Source organism: Balaenoptera physalus, assembly GCF_965194825.1.
Source record: "Balaenoptera physalus genome assembly, chromosome: 4".
Lineage (NCBI taxonomy): Eukaryota > Metazoa > Chordata > Mammalia > Artiodactyla > Balaenopteridae > Balaenoptera > Balaenoptera physalus.
In genome coordinates, this window is record NC_138891.1 from 86404472 (window position 1) to 86421650 (window position 17179).

General features: G+C 39.4%; 1 protein-coding gene across 8 annotated transcripts in view; it reads left to right on the forward strand.

Annotated features, from left to right (window-relative positions):
* The window catches only part of SPICE1 (spindle and centriole associated protein 1), a 178664-nt gene that overhangs the window by 92701 nt on the left and 68784 nt on the right, over positions 1 to 17179 (forward strand). For 4 of the 8 annotated variants that reach the window (XM_082460165.1, XM_082460172.1, XM_082460173.1 and 1 more), the window contains exon 1: positions 15066 to 15182. The exons of 2 other annotated variants lie outside the window; for them this stretch is intronic. The gene's annotated coding sequence lies outside the window, so the exon portion shown is untranslated. Of the gene's footprint in view, positions 1 to 15065; positions 15183 to 15232; positions 15783 to 16690; positions 17170 to 17179 lie in introns of those variants that run through there. 2 more of the 8 variants (XM_082460169.1, XM_082460170.1) reach the window with 2 other exon arrangements.

A 17179-nucleotide genomic window follows, 5' to 3' on the forward strand; every position in this document is an offset into this window, starting at 1 on the left:
ATCAGAACCTCAGATGCTAAATCCTGGATGGCAAAAGCTGATTGGACTGACGCAGAAAGGGACCTACAGGATCCCTCTTTCCACAATAAACCCCAGGGTCAAAAAAAAGCCCGTAAGATAGGTCAAACTCTCCTAAAAGCCACACCTGAAACATTTCCAATAAAAGTTGATTGGACCATAATGCAATCATGCAACAAACCAAAAGATGAAACTATAAGAGATTTTGGGATAAACTAGAAAATATCTTCTAACAACACTAATCTTTCTACATCAACCCCTGCCATCTTTGCTCAGCCTCTTCTTTGGAGTAAACATAGCACACAGGTAGGTATTTCAAATAACTCACAGATTCTTCTCTAACTACAATCCCTGGGTCTTTGACTGAAAAACATTCCTTCCTGCTCTGTGATACCATCTCTACAAATTTATTATGGAGAGGTATACTTTGCAACTGGAACTGAAATATTAAATGCACACAAGAGGGACTATTTCTGGTTTCAGAGGACTCACCTATTCATAGTCAAGTTGCGTCTGCTCTATATAAACCTCCCTTTCTCCACTGTATTTGGTGTATACTCCAGATGAAGATCTTGACACTACCTGACGCTCTATGGGCTAAAGTTCCCATAGGAATTGACATAGGAAAAACAATTGGAATGAAATCTATTAAAGTTCTGATAGGTCCTACCAAACTCTTATCCAAACTTCCCCAAAGCCAGAAGCTAGAGCAAAGGAAAGCCTCAAATCTATGGCCCAGGGCTTCATATCCAAAGGCCTTTTCATAACCTTCACTAACCCTTGTAACATTCCTGTGCTGCCAGTAAAGAAACCAAATGGACAAGGATACTGATTTGTTCAAGATCTCAGGGACATCAATACAATTATTATCCCTTCCTTTCCATTAGTACCTAACTGAAACACTATGCTGTCATCAGTTGTTCCCCACATCACCTGCTTCACTGCAGCAGATTATTGCTCTGCCTTTCTCAGTGTGCATCTACACCAGGGCTGTCAATAACTTTTTGCCTTCAACTGACTGCACGACACTCTATGTGGACAGCTAGGCTCTAGCTGCCACTGCAAAACTTGTTGACGCTTCTGCTGAATTAGTTCTGGGATCCCTGCTTGAACTTATGGTTCCTCGTGGGGTAAAGACAGAACACACAACACTTTTTTTTTTTTGAATATTTGAATTTTATTTTATTTATATTTTTATACAGCAGGTTCTTATTTGTTATCCATTTTATACATATTAGTGTATACACGTCAATCCCAATCTCCCAATTCATCACAGCACCACCACCACACCCCCGCTGCTTTCCCCCCTTGGTGTCCACACATTTGTTCTCTATATCTGTGTCTCAATTTCTGCCCTGCAAACCGGTTCATCTGTACCATTTTTCTAGGTTCCACATATATGCGTTAATATATGATATTTGTTTTTCTCTTTCTGACTTACTTCACTCTGTATGACAGTCTCTAGATCCATCCACGTCTCTACGAATGGCCCAATTTCGTTCCATTTTATGGCTGAGTAATATTCCATTGTATATATGTACCACAACTTCTTTATCCATTCATCTATTGATGGGCATTTAGGTTGCTTCCATGTCCTGGCTATTGTAAATAGTGCTGCAATGAACATTGGGGTGCATGTGTCTTTTTGAATTATGGTTTTCTCTGGGTATATGCCCAGTAGTGGGATTGCTGGATCATATGGTAATTCTATTTTTAGTTTTTTAAGGAACCTCCAAACTGTTCTCCATAGTGGCTGTATCAGTTTACATTCCCACCAACAGTGCAAGAGGGTTCCCTTTTCTCCACACCCTCTCCAGCATTTGTGGTTTGTAGATTTTCTGATGATGCCCATTCTAACAGGAGTGAGGTGATACCTCATTGTAGTTTTGATTTGCATTTCTCTAATAATTAGTGATGTTGAGCAGCTTTTCATGTGCTTCTTGGCCACCTGGATGTCTTCTTTGGAAAAATGTCTATTTAGGTCTTCTGCCCATTTTTTGATTGGGTTGTTTGTTTTTTTACTATTGAGCTGAGTGAGCTGTTTATATATTTTGGAGATTAATCCTTTGTCCATTGATTCGTTGGCAAATATTTTCTCCCATTCTGAGGGTTGTCTTTTCATCTTGTTTGTAGTTTCCTTTGCTGTGCTTAAAACTTTTGCTTAAAACTTTTAAGTTTCATTAGGTCCCATTTGTTTATTTTTGTTTTAATTTCCATTACTCTAGGAGGTGGATCAAAAAAGATCTTGCTGTGATTTATGTCAAAGTATGTTCTTCCTATGTTTTCCTCTAAGAGTTTTATGGTGTCCGGTCTTACATCTAGGTCTCTAATCCATTTTGAGTTTATTTTTGTGTATGGTGTTAGGGAGTGTTCTAATTTCATTCTTTTACATGTAGCTGTCCAGTTTTCCCAGCACCACTTATTGAAGAGACTGTCTTTTCTCCATTGTATATCCTTGCCTCCTTTATCGTATATTAGTTGACCATATGTGCGTGGGTTTATCTCTGGGCTTTCTATCCTGTTCCATTGATCTATATTTCTGTTTTTGTGCCAGTACCATATTGTCTTGATTACTGTAGTTTTGTTGTATAGTCTGAAGTCAGGGAGCCTGATTCCTCCAGCTCCGTTTTTTTCCCTCAAGACGGCTTTGGCTATTCGGGATCTTTTGTGTCTCCATACCAATTTTAAGATTTTTTGTTCTAGTTCTGTAAAAAAATGCCATTGGTAGTTTGATAGGGATTGCATTGTATCCATAGATTGCTTTGGGTAATATAGTCATTTTCACAATATTGATTCTTCCAATCCAAGAACATGGTATATCTCTCCATCTGTTTGTATCATCTTTAATTTCTTTCATCAGTGTCTTATAGTTTTCTGCATACAGGTCTTTTGTCTCCCTAGGTAGGTTTATTCCTAGGTATTTTATTCTTTTTGTTGCAATGGTAAATGGGAGTGTTTCCTTAATTTCTCTTTCAGATTTTTCATCATTAGTGTATAGGAATGCAAGAGATTTCTGTGCATTAATTTTGTATCCTGCAACTTTACCAAATTCATTGATTAGCTCTAGCAGTTTTCTGGTAGCATCGGAAGGATGCCATCTGCAAACAGTGAAGTTTTACTTCTTCTTTTTCAATTTGTCTTCCTTTTATTTCTTTTTCTTCTCTGATTGCCGTGGATAGGACTTCCAACACTATGTTGAATAATAGTCACGAGAGTGGACATCCTTGTCTTGTTCCTGATCTTAGAGGAAATGTTTTCAATTTTTCACCTTTGAGAATGATGTTTCCTGTGGGTTTGTCATATATGGCCTTTATTATGTTGAGGTAGGTTCCCTCTATGCCCACTTTCTGGAGAGTTTTTATCATAAATGGGTGTTGAATTTTGTCAAAAGCTTTTTCTGCATCTATTGAGATGATCATATGGTTTTTATTCTTCAATTTGTTAATATGGTGTATCACCTTGATTGATTTGCGTATATTGAAGAATCCTTGCATCCCTGGGATAAATTCCACTTGATCATGGTGTATGATCCTTTTAATGTGTTGTTGGAGTCTGTTTACTAGTATTTTTTTGAGGATTTTTGCATCTTTATTCATCAGTGATATTGGTGTGTAATTTTCTTTTTTTGTAGTGTCTTTGTCTGGTTTTGGTATCAGGGTGATGGTGGCCTCATAGAATGAGTTTGGGAGCATTTCTTCCTCTGCAATTTTTTGGAAGAGTTTGAGAAGGATGGGTGTTAGCTCTTCTCTAAATGTTTGATAGAATTCACCTGTGAAGCCATCTGGTCCTGGACTTTTGTTTGTTGGAAGATTTTTAATCACAGTTTCAATTTCATTACTTGTGATTGGTCTGTTCATATTTTCTATTTCTTCCTGGTTCAGTCTTGGAAGGTTATACCTTTCTAAGAATATGTCCATTTCTTCCAGGTTGTCCATTGTATTGGCATAGAGTTGCTTGTAGTAGTCTCTTAGGATGCTTTGTATTTCTGCAGTGTCTGTTGTAACTACTCCTTTTTCATTTCTAATTTTATTGATGTGAGTCCTCTCCCTCTTTTCCTTGATGAGTCTGGCTAATGGTTTCTCAATTTTGTTTATTTTCTCAAAGAAGCAGCTTTTAGTTTTATTGATCTTTGCAATTGTTTTCTTTGTTTCTATTTCATTTATTTCTGCTCTGATCTTTATGATTTCTTTCCTTCTACTAACTTTGGGTTTTGTTTGTTCTTGTTTCTCTAGTTCCTTTAGGTGTACAGTTAGATGGTTAATTTGAGATGTTTGTTGTTTCTTGAGGTAGGATTGTATTGCTATAAACTTCCCTCTTAGAACTGCTTTTGCTGCATCCCATAGGTTTTGGATCATCGTGTTTTCATTGTCATTTGTTTCTAGGTATTTTTTGATTTCCTCTTTGATTTCTTCAGTGATCTCTTGGTTATTTAGTAATGTATTGTTTAGCTTCCATGTGTTTGTGTTTTTTATGTTTTTCCCCTGTAATTGATTTCTAATCTCATAGTGTTGTGGCCAGAAAAGATGCTTGATATGATTTCAATTTTCTTAAATTTACTGAGGCTTGATTTGTGACCCAAGATGTGATCTATCCTGGAGAATGTTCCGTGCGCACTTGAGAAGAAAGTGTAGTCTGCTGTTTTGGATGGAATGTCCTATAAATATCAGTTAAATCTATCTGGTCTGTTGCGTCATTTAAAGCTTGTGTTTCCTTATTAATTTTCTGTTTGGATGATCTGTCCATTGGTGTAAGTGAGGTGTTAAAGTCCCCCACTATTATTGTGTTACTGTCGATTTCCTCTTTTATAGCTGTTAGCAGTTGCCTTATGTATTGAGGTGCTCCTATGTTGGGTGCGTATATATTTATAATAGTTATATCTTCTTCTTGGATTGATCCCTTGATCATTATGTAGTGTCCTTCCTTGTCTCTTGTAACATTCTTTATTTTAAAGTCTATTTTATCTGATATGAATATTGCTACTCCAGCTTTTGATATTCATTTGCATGGAATATCTTTTTCCATCCCCCCACTTTCAGTCTGCATGTGTTCCTAGGTCTGAAGTGGGTCTCTTGTAGACAGCATATATAAGGGTCTTGTTTTTGTATCCATTCAGCAAGTCTGTGTCTTTTGGTTGGAGCATTTAATCCATTCACGTTTAAGGTAATTATCGATATGTATGTTCTTATAACCATTTTCTTAATCGTTTTGGGTTTGTTTTTGTAGGTCCTTTTCTTCTCTTGTGTTTCCCACTTAGAGAAGTTCCTTTAGCATTTGTTGTAGAACTGGTTTGGTGGTGCTGAATTCTCTTAGCTTTTGCTTGTCTGTAAAGCTTTTGATTTCTCCATCAAATCTCAGTGAGATCCTTGCAGGGTAGAGTAATCTTGGTTGTAGGTTCTTCCCTTTTATCACTTTACGTATATCATGCCACTCCCTTCTGGCTTGTAGAGCTTCTGCTAAGAAATCAGCTGTTAACCTTATGGGAATTCCCTTGTATGTTATTTGTCGTTTTTCCCTTGCTGCTTTCAATAATTTTTCTTAGTCTTTAATTTTTGCCAATTTGATTACTATGTGCCTCGGCATGTTTCTCCTTGGGTTTATCCTGTATGGGACTCACTGCACTTCCTGGACTTGGGTGGCTATTTCCTTTCCCATGTTAGGGAAGTTTTCGACTATAATCTCTTCAAATATTTTCTCGCATCCTTTCTCTCTCTCTTCCCATTCTGGGACCCCTATAATGCAAATGCTGTTGCATTTATTGCTGTCCCAGAGGTCTCCTAGGCTGTCTTCATTTCTTTTCATTCTTTTTCTTTATTTTGTTGTGCAGCAGTGTATTCTACCATTCTGTCTTCCAGGTCACTTATCCGTTTTTCTGCCTCAGTTATTCTGCTATTGATTCCTTCTCGTGTAGTTTTCATTTCTGTAATTGTGCTGTTCATCTCTGTTTGTTTGTTCTTTAACTCTTCTAGGTCTTTGTTAAATATTTCTTGCAACCTCTTGATCTTTGCCTCCATTCTTTTTCCGAGGTCCTGGATCATCTTCACTATCTTTATTCTGAATTCTTTTTCTGGAAGGTTGCCTATCTCCACTTCATTTAGTTGTTTTCCTGGGGTTTTACCTTGTTCCTTCATCTGGTACATAGCCCTCTGCCTTTTCATCTTGTCTATCTTTCTGTGAATGTGGTTTTTGTTCCACAGGCTGCAGGATTGTAGTTCTTCTTGCTTCTGCTGTCTGCCCTCTGGTAGATGAGGCTATCTAAGAGGCTTGTGCAAGTTTCCTGATGGGAGGGACTGGTGGTGGGTAGAGCTGGGTGTTGCTTTGTTGCACAGAGCTCAGTAAAACTTTAATCCACTTGTCTGCTGATGGGTGGGGCTGGATTCCCTCCCTGTTGGTTGTTTGGCCTGAGGCGACCCAACACTGGAGCCTACCTGGGCTCTTTGGTGGGGCTAATGACAGACTCTGGGAGGGCTCATGCCAAGGAGTACTTCCCAGAACTTCTGCTGCCAGTGTCCTTGTCCTCACGGTGAGACGCAGCCACCCCCTGCCTCTGCAGGAGACCCTCCAACACTAGCAGGTAGGTCTGGTTCAGTCTCCTATGGGGTCACTGCTCCTTCCCCTGGGTCCCGATGCACACACTACTTTGAGTGTGCCCTCCAAGAATGGAGTCTCTGTTTTCCCCACTACTGTTGAAGTCCTGCAATCAAATCCCGCTAGCCTTCAAAGTCTGATTCTGTAGGAATTCCTCCTTCCGTTGCCGGACCCCCAGGTTGGGAAGCCTGACGTGGGGCTCAGAACCTTCACTCCAGTGAGTGGACTTCTGTGGTATAAGTGTTCTCCAGTTTGTGAGTCACCCACCCAGCAGTTATGGGATTTTATTTTATTTATTTTTATTTTTTATTTTTTATTTTATTTATTTATTTATTTATTTATGGCTGTGTTGGGTTTTCGTTTCTGTGTGAGGGCTTTCTCCAGTTGCGGCAAGTGGGGGCCATTCTTCATCGCGGTGCGTGGGCCTCTCACTATCGCGGCCTCTCTTGTTGCGGAGCACAGGCTCCAGACGCGCAGGCTCATGAAATGTGGCTCATGGGCCCAGTCGCTCCGCAGCATGTGGGATCTTCCCAGACCAGGGCTCGAACCCGTGTCCCCTGCATTGGCAGGCAGATTCTCAACCACTGCGCCACCAGGGAAGCCCTGATATTATTTTGATTGTGCCCCTCCTACCGTCTCATTGTGGCTTCTTCTTTGTCTTTGGATGTGGGGTATCTTTTTTGGTGAGCTCCAGTGTCTTCGTGTCGATGATTGTTCAGCAGTTAGTTGTGATTCCGGTGCTCTCGCAAGAGGGAGTGAGAGCACGTCCTTCTACTCCGCCATCTTGAACCAGTCTCCACACAACACTTTTAAGTCCATCAGTTAACCTCTTATGAATTTCTGTTGCCCTCTCCCTCTCACATTACTATTAACTTCACAACACTCTGAATTTTGCCACTCTCCTGCCCTTACCAGGAAGGGAACCTCACAATCGTCTTGCTTCAGCAAGGGACTTTCTGTACCTCGCTCAGCTTTATTAGAGGGGATTCTCCCTTTGAGAATTCTCCCTTTGAGAATAGTATTTGTTGATGGGTCATACTTCAAAATCGAAACTGGAAATTATCATGCCACTGCTAATGTTATCACTAATCTCAACTCTCCATTACAGGAGAGTCCTCTACCTGAGGGAAAGTTAGTCCAGACGACAGAATTTATAACACTTATTGGAGCTTGTCAACTAGCCGAAGACCAGAGAATAAACGCATATACAGATAGCAGGTATGCTTCTGGAGTAGTACATGCTGCTTTAGAAACAAAAAGATTCTCTCACTTCTGCTGGAATTCCCATCAAAAGTGGACAACAAGTTAAGAAATTTTTAGGTGCACTTCAACTTCCCAGTGAAATGGCTATTGTAAAGATTGAGGCCCATGGTAACAGAGACAAAAAGATTAAATGGAAGTTAAAGGAGATGCTCTAGTAGATCATTTTGCCAAACAAGAAGGCTTAACCAAGATTATGATACTAACTAACCCCCTAAAAGACAAATCTCTGGATTGAGACAAAGAAGCCATTATCAAATATCCACATCAAAAATCCAGCCCATGATTTGGAAAAGGAAGAATGGAAGAAATGTGGTGTATACTTCACTTAGATAATCCTTGAGACTCTCAAGATGACAATTTGGTGGCACCAGATGATTTCAAGTGGATATTAGCTGAATTTCTCTATGAAACTACGCATCATGGTGAAGACATATTGCTTACTATCTTAAATCAATGTTGGTGGGAAAACGTTAAAAGACAGCTGAGATTATTTTGGGGACATGTGCTACTTGTGAACAACATAATCCTGGAAAAACTGTAAAGATGAGGCATGGCCAGGAACCCAAACCTCCAGGACCCTTTGAACACCTTCAGATAGATTTTATCCAGCTCCCACTCTCCATGGGATTTATTTATTTTAAGGATGGGTTACAGCATTTTCTTGCTGAAAATCTTCTTTGCTGAACATACTTTGCAGTCTCTAAAAAGCTGCTTGATTTTGTGTTTCGAATCTGGGGTATACCAACGTTTATATCGAGTGACCAAGGCATACAATTTACATGAACTACTATAAAAGAACTTTGTATGGCATCACTCTTTCTCAAAAACTATACTGTCCTTACCACCCATAAACTTCTGGAAAGATGAAAAGAACCAATGGAATCCTTAGATTAAAATTAGCAAAACTTTCAGAAATTCTTGAGCTCTCTTGGTTAGAGGTACTCCCACTAGCCCTTTTGGCCATATGTCTCAGTGACACATTGGTTATATCCCTATGAACTGTTAACAGGAAGGCACATACTTTTAGAAATTTCACCCCTGATATTAGACTCTTTTCTGCTGCAAGCAGATGTGGCAAAATATTGCAAGTCCTATAATGGACACGTTAAGGCCAGCTTCACATGACGCTTCTTAAATTGGCTGTTCGTGATCATCAACTAGGAAATTTCATCTATTGGTAGAGACACTGGGAAAAACCTCTCTTGAACCTCACTGGAAGGGACCTTATTAGGTACTGTTAATAACTGTTGAAATACCTTTCTAGGCCCAAGATGGAGCCACTCCTGCCTGGGATGCCACATTAGTAAACTGAAACTTAGATAACTTTCGCATCCCTTTAAATGCTCCACTTGACCAGAAATGCAATATATTTACTCGGTCAATCCCCAAATGCAAGCCAGCTCTTGGCCTTCTCACCCAAACATGGTTGACTGTGGGGCCCCAGCGAATCAGATATTTTCTGTTTTTCTCTTTCCTGTTCTTTCTTTATCCTGTAAAAGCTTCCTTCCTTCTACCCCATTTTACAGTTCTCCAAAAGGAGATTGTCTACTTCATGATGTGTTAAGTAAAGTTTGTTTGTATCACCTAAGTTGTCTTCTTTAATCATTCTTTAACACAACAAATATATTAGTGAAACTTCAGTAAGTCAATTTTTGACTTAACTTTTCACAGCTAAATAAGCAACTCAGAGTTCCATATAACTGGAAGTGTACTCCAATAGGGGACTTCAAGCTGAGGATTATCACAGATCCTTTAGAAGCAGATGATCTTTGGAAATAGACAATGGACCAAAGTCCTTTGGAATAAGCACATGGCCTTGGAAAATGGACAGATTCCAACTAAGACATTGTACCAGGACCCCTGTCTAATTGTTGTTTTGTTTTTGACCGACTTACTGATATTCTCCTTCTCTATTACTATATAGATCACTGATGTTTTCTACCCAGAATGCTCCCTTCTCTCCTTTCCCCCCCTCTTTATTATAATTGTTGGATCAGAACATAGTCACTCTTCTTAGATTGTCCCAAATAGGACCCTCTGCCCTCAGCCTTACTGACTGTTGGATATGCCATTCATCATTGGATTCTCACAATGAAAACGTATAGGTTAGCATCAAATGAGATCATAGAGAACTATAGCCAATGGCTATTCCACTTGCACCTACATGGACAAACTACATTAAACACATTAACCTGTGACTCTGCTATTTTCCCTTCTCCCAGAGAAAGAATCAATTAGTACAATCTATTGATCAGACCCCAGGTAATTCTAAATTTGAATTCAACAAACTTTGTAGGGTGATGGGCCAAATACTTGCCACTTGGAAGAGACTAATAGAGATCTAAATATGTAAGTTTTTGGTTCTGACTTCATTTTACGATAAAATCTTTTTTCTCGGATCTCCATGTGCCCCTATAGGCTACTACTTCCTTTGCAGGCAGAACACATGGTCTTGTTTGCCTCAGACTAAGATTTTATCCACTTTAGTAATAGCATCCCAAGACTTCTTTATACACCTAGACGTTAATTCTATAAACTACCAAGGATGGAAATTCTGACTCAAATGCAAGCTACAAAAGGAGACCACCCTTGATTGTTCAGGTACTCTACCTGGAGGAATTGCTGACTCATTGTTTATCCTAATAATCAGAGCAGTCTTCTCAATGGTGAGAATTATACAAATAGAAAAGACTATAAGATGAAGTTATCATTAACTTTGGCAGAAGTTATTAATGATACTACCTAAGCTCTAGAAGGAATAGAAATCAGTCTCAACTCATTGGCATGAGCAGTGGTGGACAGTTGCATTGCTCTTGATCTCTTGTTTGCTAGTCATGGTGGTGTCTGTGACTGAATATTCAAACAGACAATGGCCAGGTGATATATAACAGTAGAACCTGACCCACAATCTCTGCAGCAGTCAGTCCAGGAAGCCAAACCATAACCTCTGCAACAATCAACCCAGAATTGTCCTGATTTGGTCATGTCTGCCAGCTTCCCTATTTTTTGTTCCTCATAACCAACCAGAGATCTATATGATTTATATCCCAGTTTAGGTATTTTTACATTTTGAAAATCAGAATATATAAAATGTATGATTCTTCTCATAGTAGTACTGAAGACGAATCTTCTCCATATTAAAAAAAAAATCAGTGTCATAAAAAATAGAAGCAGTTGTGGAAACAAAGACTATTGACATGAGAATAAACAGAAACTATTTATTTGGCGTTTGATATAGGAAGGATCATCCACCATCACTTGCATTTGGCGGAGACTCAAAGACAAGAGGGAAGTGGGAAAGATTTATAGTGAAATAAAGGGAAGACTTCAGAAATACTGATGAGAATTTGGGATGGGGGAACTGGAGGTGGACTAAGCAGAAGTAGAGCATCTTATGGCTTGGGGAGCATATCTGGCTCACATTTGGACCACCCAGAGAAAGCTAAATAAATAGCTTTCTTGAGGTACAGTTGACACACAACAAACTTCACATATTTAAAGCATATATATCACCTGTGTTATAGACACACATACTCATGAAACCATTTTCTACATATTCAACATCCTCTAAAGTTTTCTTCTTCCTTTAAATCTCTCTCCTACTTCCTCTCTGCTTCCTTTCTATTCAAGCATCCAGTGGTCTGTCTTCTGTTACTACATTAACTTTCATTTTCTAGAGACTCACAAATGGACTCACACCGTATATACCCTTTTTAAAATTTGTTTGGCTTCTTTCACTCAGCATAATTATTTTATTAAATGAGTTATGTTAAAATTTTGCTAAGAATTTTTGCATCTATAATCATGAGGGATATTCATCTGTAGTTTTCTTGTAAACTTCTCTCTGATTTAGATATCAGGATAATGCTGGCCTCATAGAGTGAGTTGGAAATTATTCCCTCCTCTTCAACTCTTCAATTTTTTTGAAAGAGTTTCTGTAGAATTGGTAATATTTCTTCCCCAAATATTTGGTAGAATTCACCAGTAAAGCCATCTGGACCTGTATTTTTCTTTGTGAGAAGGTTTTTTTTTTTTTTTTTTAAATTGCAACTTTAACTTCTTTAATAGATATAGGGCTATTTAGGTTATCCATTTTTTCTTGAGAAAGTCTGGTAATTTATGTTTTTCAAGGAATTTGTCCATTTTTTCCTATGATGTTGAATTTATTACTATAGGGTTGTTCAAAATATTACATTATTCTTTTAGTATCGGTAGAATCTGTCACCTCTCTCATTTCCAATATTGGTAATTTATATGTAACTTTCCCCTGATCAATTTGTCTATAGGTTCATCAATTTAATTAATCATCTCAAAGATTCAGCTGTTAGTTTCATTGGTTTTCTCTATTGTTTTTTGCTTTACTATTTTATTGATTCAGCTTTAATCTTTATTATTTCTTTCCTCCTTGGATTTAACCATTGTGGTCAGAGAACATAGCTAGTATAACTTGAATCCTTTTGGATTTATTGAAACTTGCTTTATGGTCCAGATTATTGTCCATCTTGCTAAAAATTCTCTATACATATGATAAGCATTTGTATTCTGCTGGTTGTTGGAGGTAATATTCTATATATGTAATCAGGTCAAGATGGCTGATAATGTTTTTCAAGCCTATTATAACCTTGCTGATTTTCTACCTACTTGTATTATAGGTTATTCAGGGAGGGGGATTGAAATTTCTGACTATAATTGTGGGCTTTATTTCACATTGCAGTTCTATCAGTTTTTGCTTCATTTATTTTGAAGCTCTCTTATTAGGTGCATAAATGTTTAGAATTGTTGTATACTTTTGATTTAATGGCCCCTTTACCATCATGAAATGATCTTATTTACCCCGATAATATTCTTTACTCTGAAATCTACTTCATCAAACGTTGGTAAAGCCACTCCAGCTTTCTTTTGATTAGTGTTAGCATGATATATCTTTTCCCATCCTTGTACATTAAACCTACTTGTGTTTTTATATTATTGATAAATGTGTGTCTCTTTTTATAGGCAGCAATTAAAAAAATCTAATCTGACAATCTCTGCCTTTTAATTGAGGTGATTAGACTATTTGCATTTAATGTAGTAATTGATTTGTATTGATCATCTTGCTGTTTTTTTCTATTTCTCTCATCTGTTCTTTGTTTCCTTTTTTTGCACTTTTCTGCCTACTTTTAATCAACTGTTTTTTGTTATCTCTTTTATAATATCTCTTTTATAGATATCATCTCGTTTAGCTGTAATTCTTACTACTTTAGTGATAGCTTTAGGGTTTATAGAATACATCTTTAACTTGTCACAGTCTAACTTCAAGTGATTTTATAACACATCAGAATAGTATAAGAGCCTACAACAATATATTTCCTCTGGACTTTATGTTATTGTTGCCATGCATTTTGCCTTTACATATATTATAAACATCACAGTACATTTGCATTATACTTGTTTAAGTAGTCAACTATCTTTTAAAGAGATTTAAATAATAAGAAAAATAATCTTACGTACTTACTCCTGTAGCTATTTCCAGTGCTTGTCATTGTGTAGATCCAGATTTCCACCTGGTATCATTTTCCTTCTGCTCGAAGTACCTACTTTAACATTCCTCATAGTGGGGGTCTGCTGGTGATAAATTTTATCAGTTGTGTGTGGAAGCATATTTATTTCATCCTCATCTTTAAAATATATTTTTGACAGATATAGAATTCTAGGTTGACAGGTATTTTTCTTTTAATACATTAAGGATGTTTTACTGTCTTCTTGCTTGCAATAGTTCTGATGAGAAATATGATGTTATCCTTATTTTTGTTCCTCTGTAATGTCTTCCCTCTTGCTGCTTTTAAGATTTTTTTCTTTACCACTGAATTTGGTTATTATGTACCTTGATGTAATGTTCTTCATGTTTGTGTTTGGATTTTGTTGAGCTTCTGGAAGGCAGGTTGGTGGGTAAAGATGCTGATAGGAGGATTGAATTAGTGATGAGAGCTTATGGAAGTTCTCTTCCGATTGCTTCAGTGTTGTCAATGAAGTAGGGAGCAAGGTCACTGGCTGAGACTGAGGATAGAGGAAGAGATGTTGAGCACGAGAGAAGGTATAAAGTTGTCATTTGGGAGGGTAGGAGAATTAATAGAGCAGGGAAAGGTACTGTGGTCTTCGGTCATTTTTAAAGGCCCACTTAAAATTAGTGATCATGAATTTAAAGTCAGCATGGCTGAGTGTTTTTCATCTTCCAGTTTCATCTGGAAAGGTTCAGGCACTTAGTAAATACAGTGTTGAAATAGCCAGGATTGTGGTTTTGCCAAGTTTTCAGTAACTCAGAGAGGGGCAGGGAGTTGCAGATGTATGCAGGGGATGATTATATTGACTGACCGTTGAATATAACTACATCAAACTTCCTCAATTAGAGTGGAAACTATTAGAAGGCAGTTCTTTGCATCTAGAAGGTGTTGAATGTGTATTTGCTGGCCCATGTATGGGTGTGTCTTAACAGTAGAAAACCGGGACCTGAAGGAGGTTGTATTATTGGAGCAAATTAACTCTGTTTTCCAATGAAATGCTCTGTGAAGATCTTAACATGGGATACACAGCTTTGCCTGTCTTGGCTCCGCCCAATTAGGGCAGCCTTCCTTACACCAACACCAGAGGTACTGGACTTTTTCCACTCCCTTGTACTTGCCACACACCTTTGCATATGTGGCTTCCTCTGCAGGAAAGCTTTATCCGTCCCTGGTAATTTACTCATCCTTGCTTTTCAGCTTTCCTAGTAATTCAATTATTCCTGTAAGTTTAGTATCTAGTTAGTATGCCTAATTGTTAGCACTTGTCACAGTTTTAATTTGACATTTGTATTGTTGGTAACTGTTTGCTATTACACAGTAAGCTTCCTGAGGCCAGGCACTTTGCCTGTTTTTAGACTCCGCTGAATATAACATAGTCTCTGGCACATTGGTAGGTAGTAATAAATATTTTTGAATAAATAGAGGTGAAAGCAAGTGTGACGTGAAGTTTGGTGTGGGGAGCAACGTCTTTCTTTCTGAGAATTCACAAGAACCTGGCTAATGCTACATGCCTACCCTCCAAAACTATGCCCGGAACCCTGCCGACAAGCCGCCAACGCAAGACGCGCAAAGAGCCTTTTTATCTCATAGCGCAAGCCAGATTTTGGGAGGCGCCTGCGCACTGGCCTCGCCGGATGTACGCAACGGAATGGGCGGGGCTCCGGTAACCTAGGCAACATCCCGGAAGCGGCGGGCTGTGTTAACTTGTGGCCGGCCGGGTGGTTCTGGAGTCTGGAGTTTTAGTCGTGGTGGAGGCAGCAGTCAGGAAACGGCAAGGCAGGTTGCGATGACGGGGCGGAGGCCTGTAGCCCGCCCCACAGAATCTTAGGGACCGGGGCTACAGGGCGGGGCGAACGGTCGTGGCGTCTTCCTCTCTGTTCCCTGGAGATCCAGGCGCCTGGGTTGAGGATCCTTACTACAGAAAGTGCACCCGCGACTCCATGTGTTTTGCGAGTGTGTGTGCGTGTCAGGATGCCTGTCTGGGTGTGTTTGTGTCTAGCGCGCTCCCCCAGGAGCATCCTGAGTGTGCGCGTGCGCACCGCTTTCGGGCACTTATGCGCAGAGCTAGAAATTGGGGTGCCCTAATGTAGTTTTCAAGGAATTTCCGGTCTCGTGGGAGAGAGACAAACTACCCGGGGTACTTGGGAACAGGGAGGGTCATTTAAGTCGATTTGAAGGTTAGGAAAGGGTTTATCAGGAAGGCCCGCCTGAATGAGTTTTGAAGAGTGAGTGGGAGTTAACCCCGTGGAAAAGGGAGTGAAAGTGTGACGGGTGTTCCAAGCAGAGCGTAAGGAACGGCTGGAACTATATGTGAAGGCGAGAGCTTTGTTTTAGGATGTGTGGGAGATGTGAGAGGAGAAATGACTGCAAAGAAAGGTCAGCTGGGCTGCACGGAGCAGGGAGAGTGTCTGAGTGCCGAGCTGAGCTGGATTCCTCTCTGCAGGGGAGCGCTGTTAAAATCTTTTGAGGAAGGAAGTAAAGTTTTGGGAGCTATACTCTATCCATATATCTGGGTAGGAGTGATTGGAGGGCTAGTGTTTGGAAAGAGGTCTTGTTTCCCTTTGATCAATTTTCTACTAGCCAGAGTGGTTTTACTAAATCCCATCGTAACTGACCTTGTTCAAATTGCTGGCTCACAAGGCCATAATCTGGCCTCTGCCTTTCTTTTTTATCCTCTTTCTAGCCTTCCTACCCTCACAAATCTTTGTTAGTCAAACTGAACCTCTCAAACCCTTTGTAAGTGCCCTCCCCCGACCCCAACCTGGAGCACTTTTTCCCCAGCTTCTAACTTTTAGTCATAGTTCCGCTCTCAGCTTAAATATTTTTAGGGGAATTAGAGGGAGGAGGTGGCCTTTTCTCACTGTGTAGAGTAAGTTAGGTATTTCTATGACACTGAATTTACTTCCAACGTTAGCCTTTTATTGCAATTACTTATTTAATTGTGGTCGGACAAGCTAAGCTCTGTGAGGGTCCAGAGTTATTCCACTTTCTTGCTGTATCTGGTGCCTAGCTCTTGGCAGGTGCTTTCAAAATACTTGTTGAAATAATAGATGGTTGATGAAGTGGGCGAGCAAATGAGTGAAAGGAAGATTAATTAGGGGAAATAATGAGAACCTGGACAAAAACATTCATAGTAAAGATGAAAAAAGAGGGACATGAGAGAGATGTTTGAGGGAAAGAATGAATAGATTCTGGTATCTGATTAGCTTTGAGACAAGAAGGGAGAGAAGGTGATGCAAAGGTTTTAAACTGGAGCAACTGGAAGAAAGGTAATTCTGTACTTCAGGGTTATTCAGCAGACATTTACTGAGCAAGCCAGTTATATATCAAGAACTAGACATTGGTGGGGAGGGGCCATGGATGCTAAGCTGTATATTGGCCATACTGTATTTGAGATATTTGAGAGATGTGCACAGAAGCCAGTTGGAAATGAGTGTTAGGTGTTTTGAGGAAAGGTACGCATCCTTGATTTGGGACTAAGTTTCACAGCGTGTTTGTGTTCCCAGTACATGGATAGCTTTGCTCAAGGGAGTAGGTGAGATAACTAAGGGAAGATGTGAATTCCCCTTGGTGATCTAGGAAGTAAGCTCCATGAGAGCTGGTGCCATGTTAGACTTGTTTACTATCGTATCTCCAGTGCCCGGCCAGTGCCTGGCATGTGGTAGACTCTCAAAAACAATTATTGGACAAAGAGAGTGGGTGTCCAATGGAAAGAAAAGAAGACTGGGATAGAACTGAGTGAAGATCCTTGATTACATAGTATGTGAGTATTG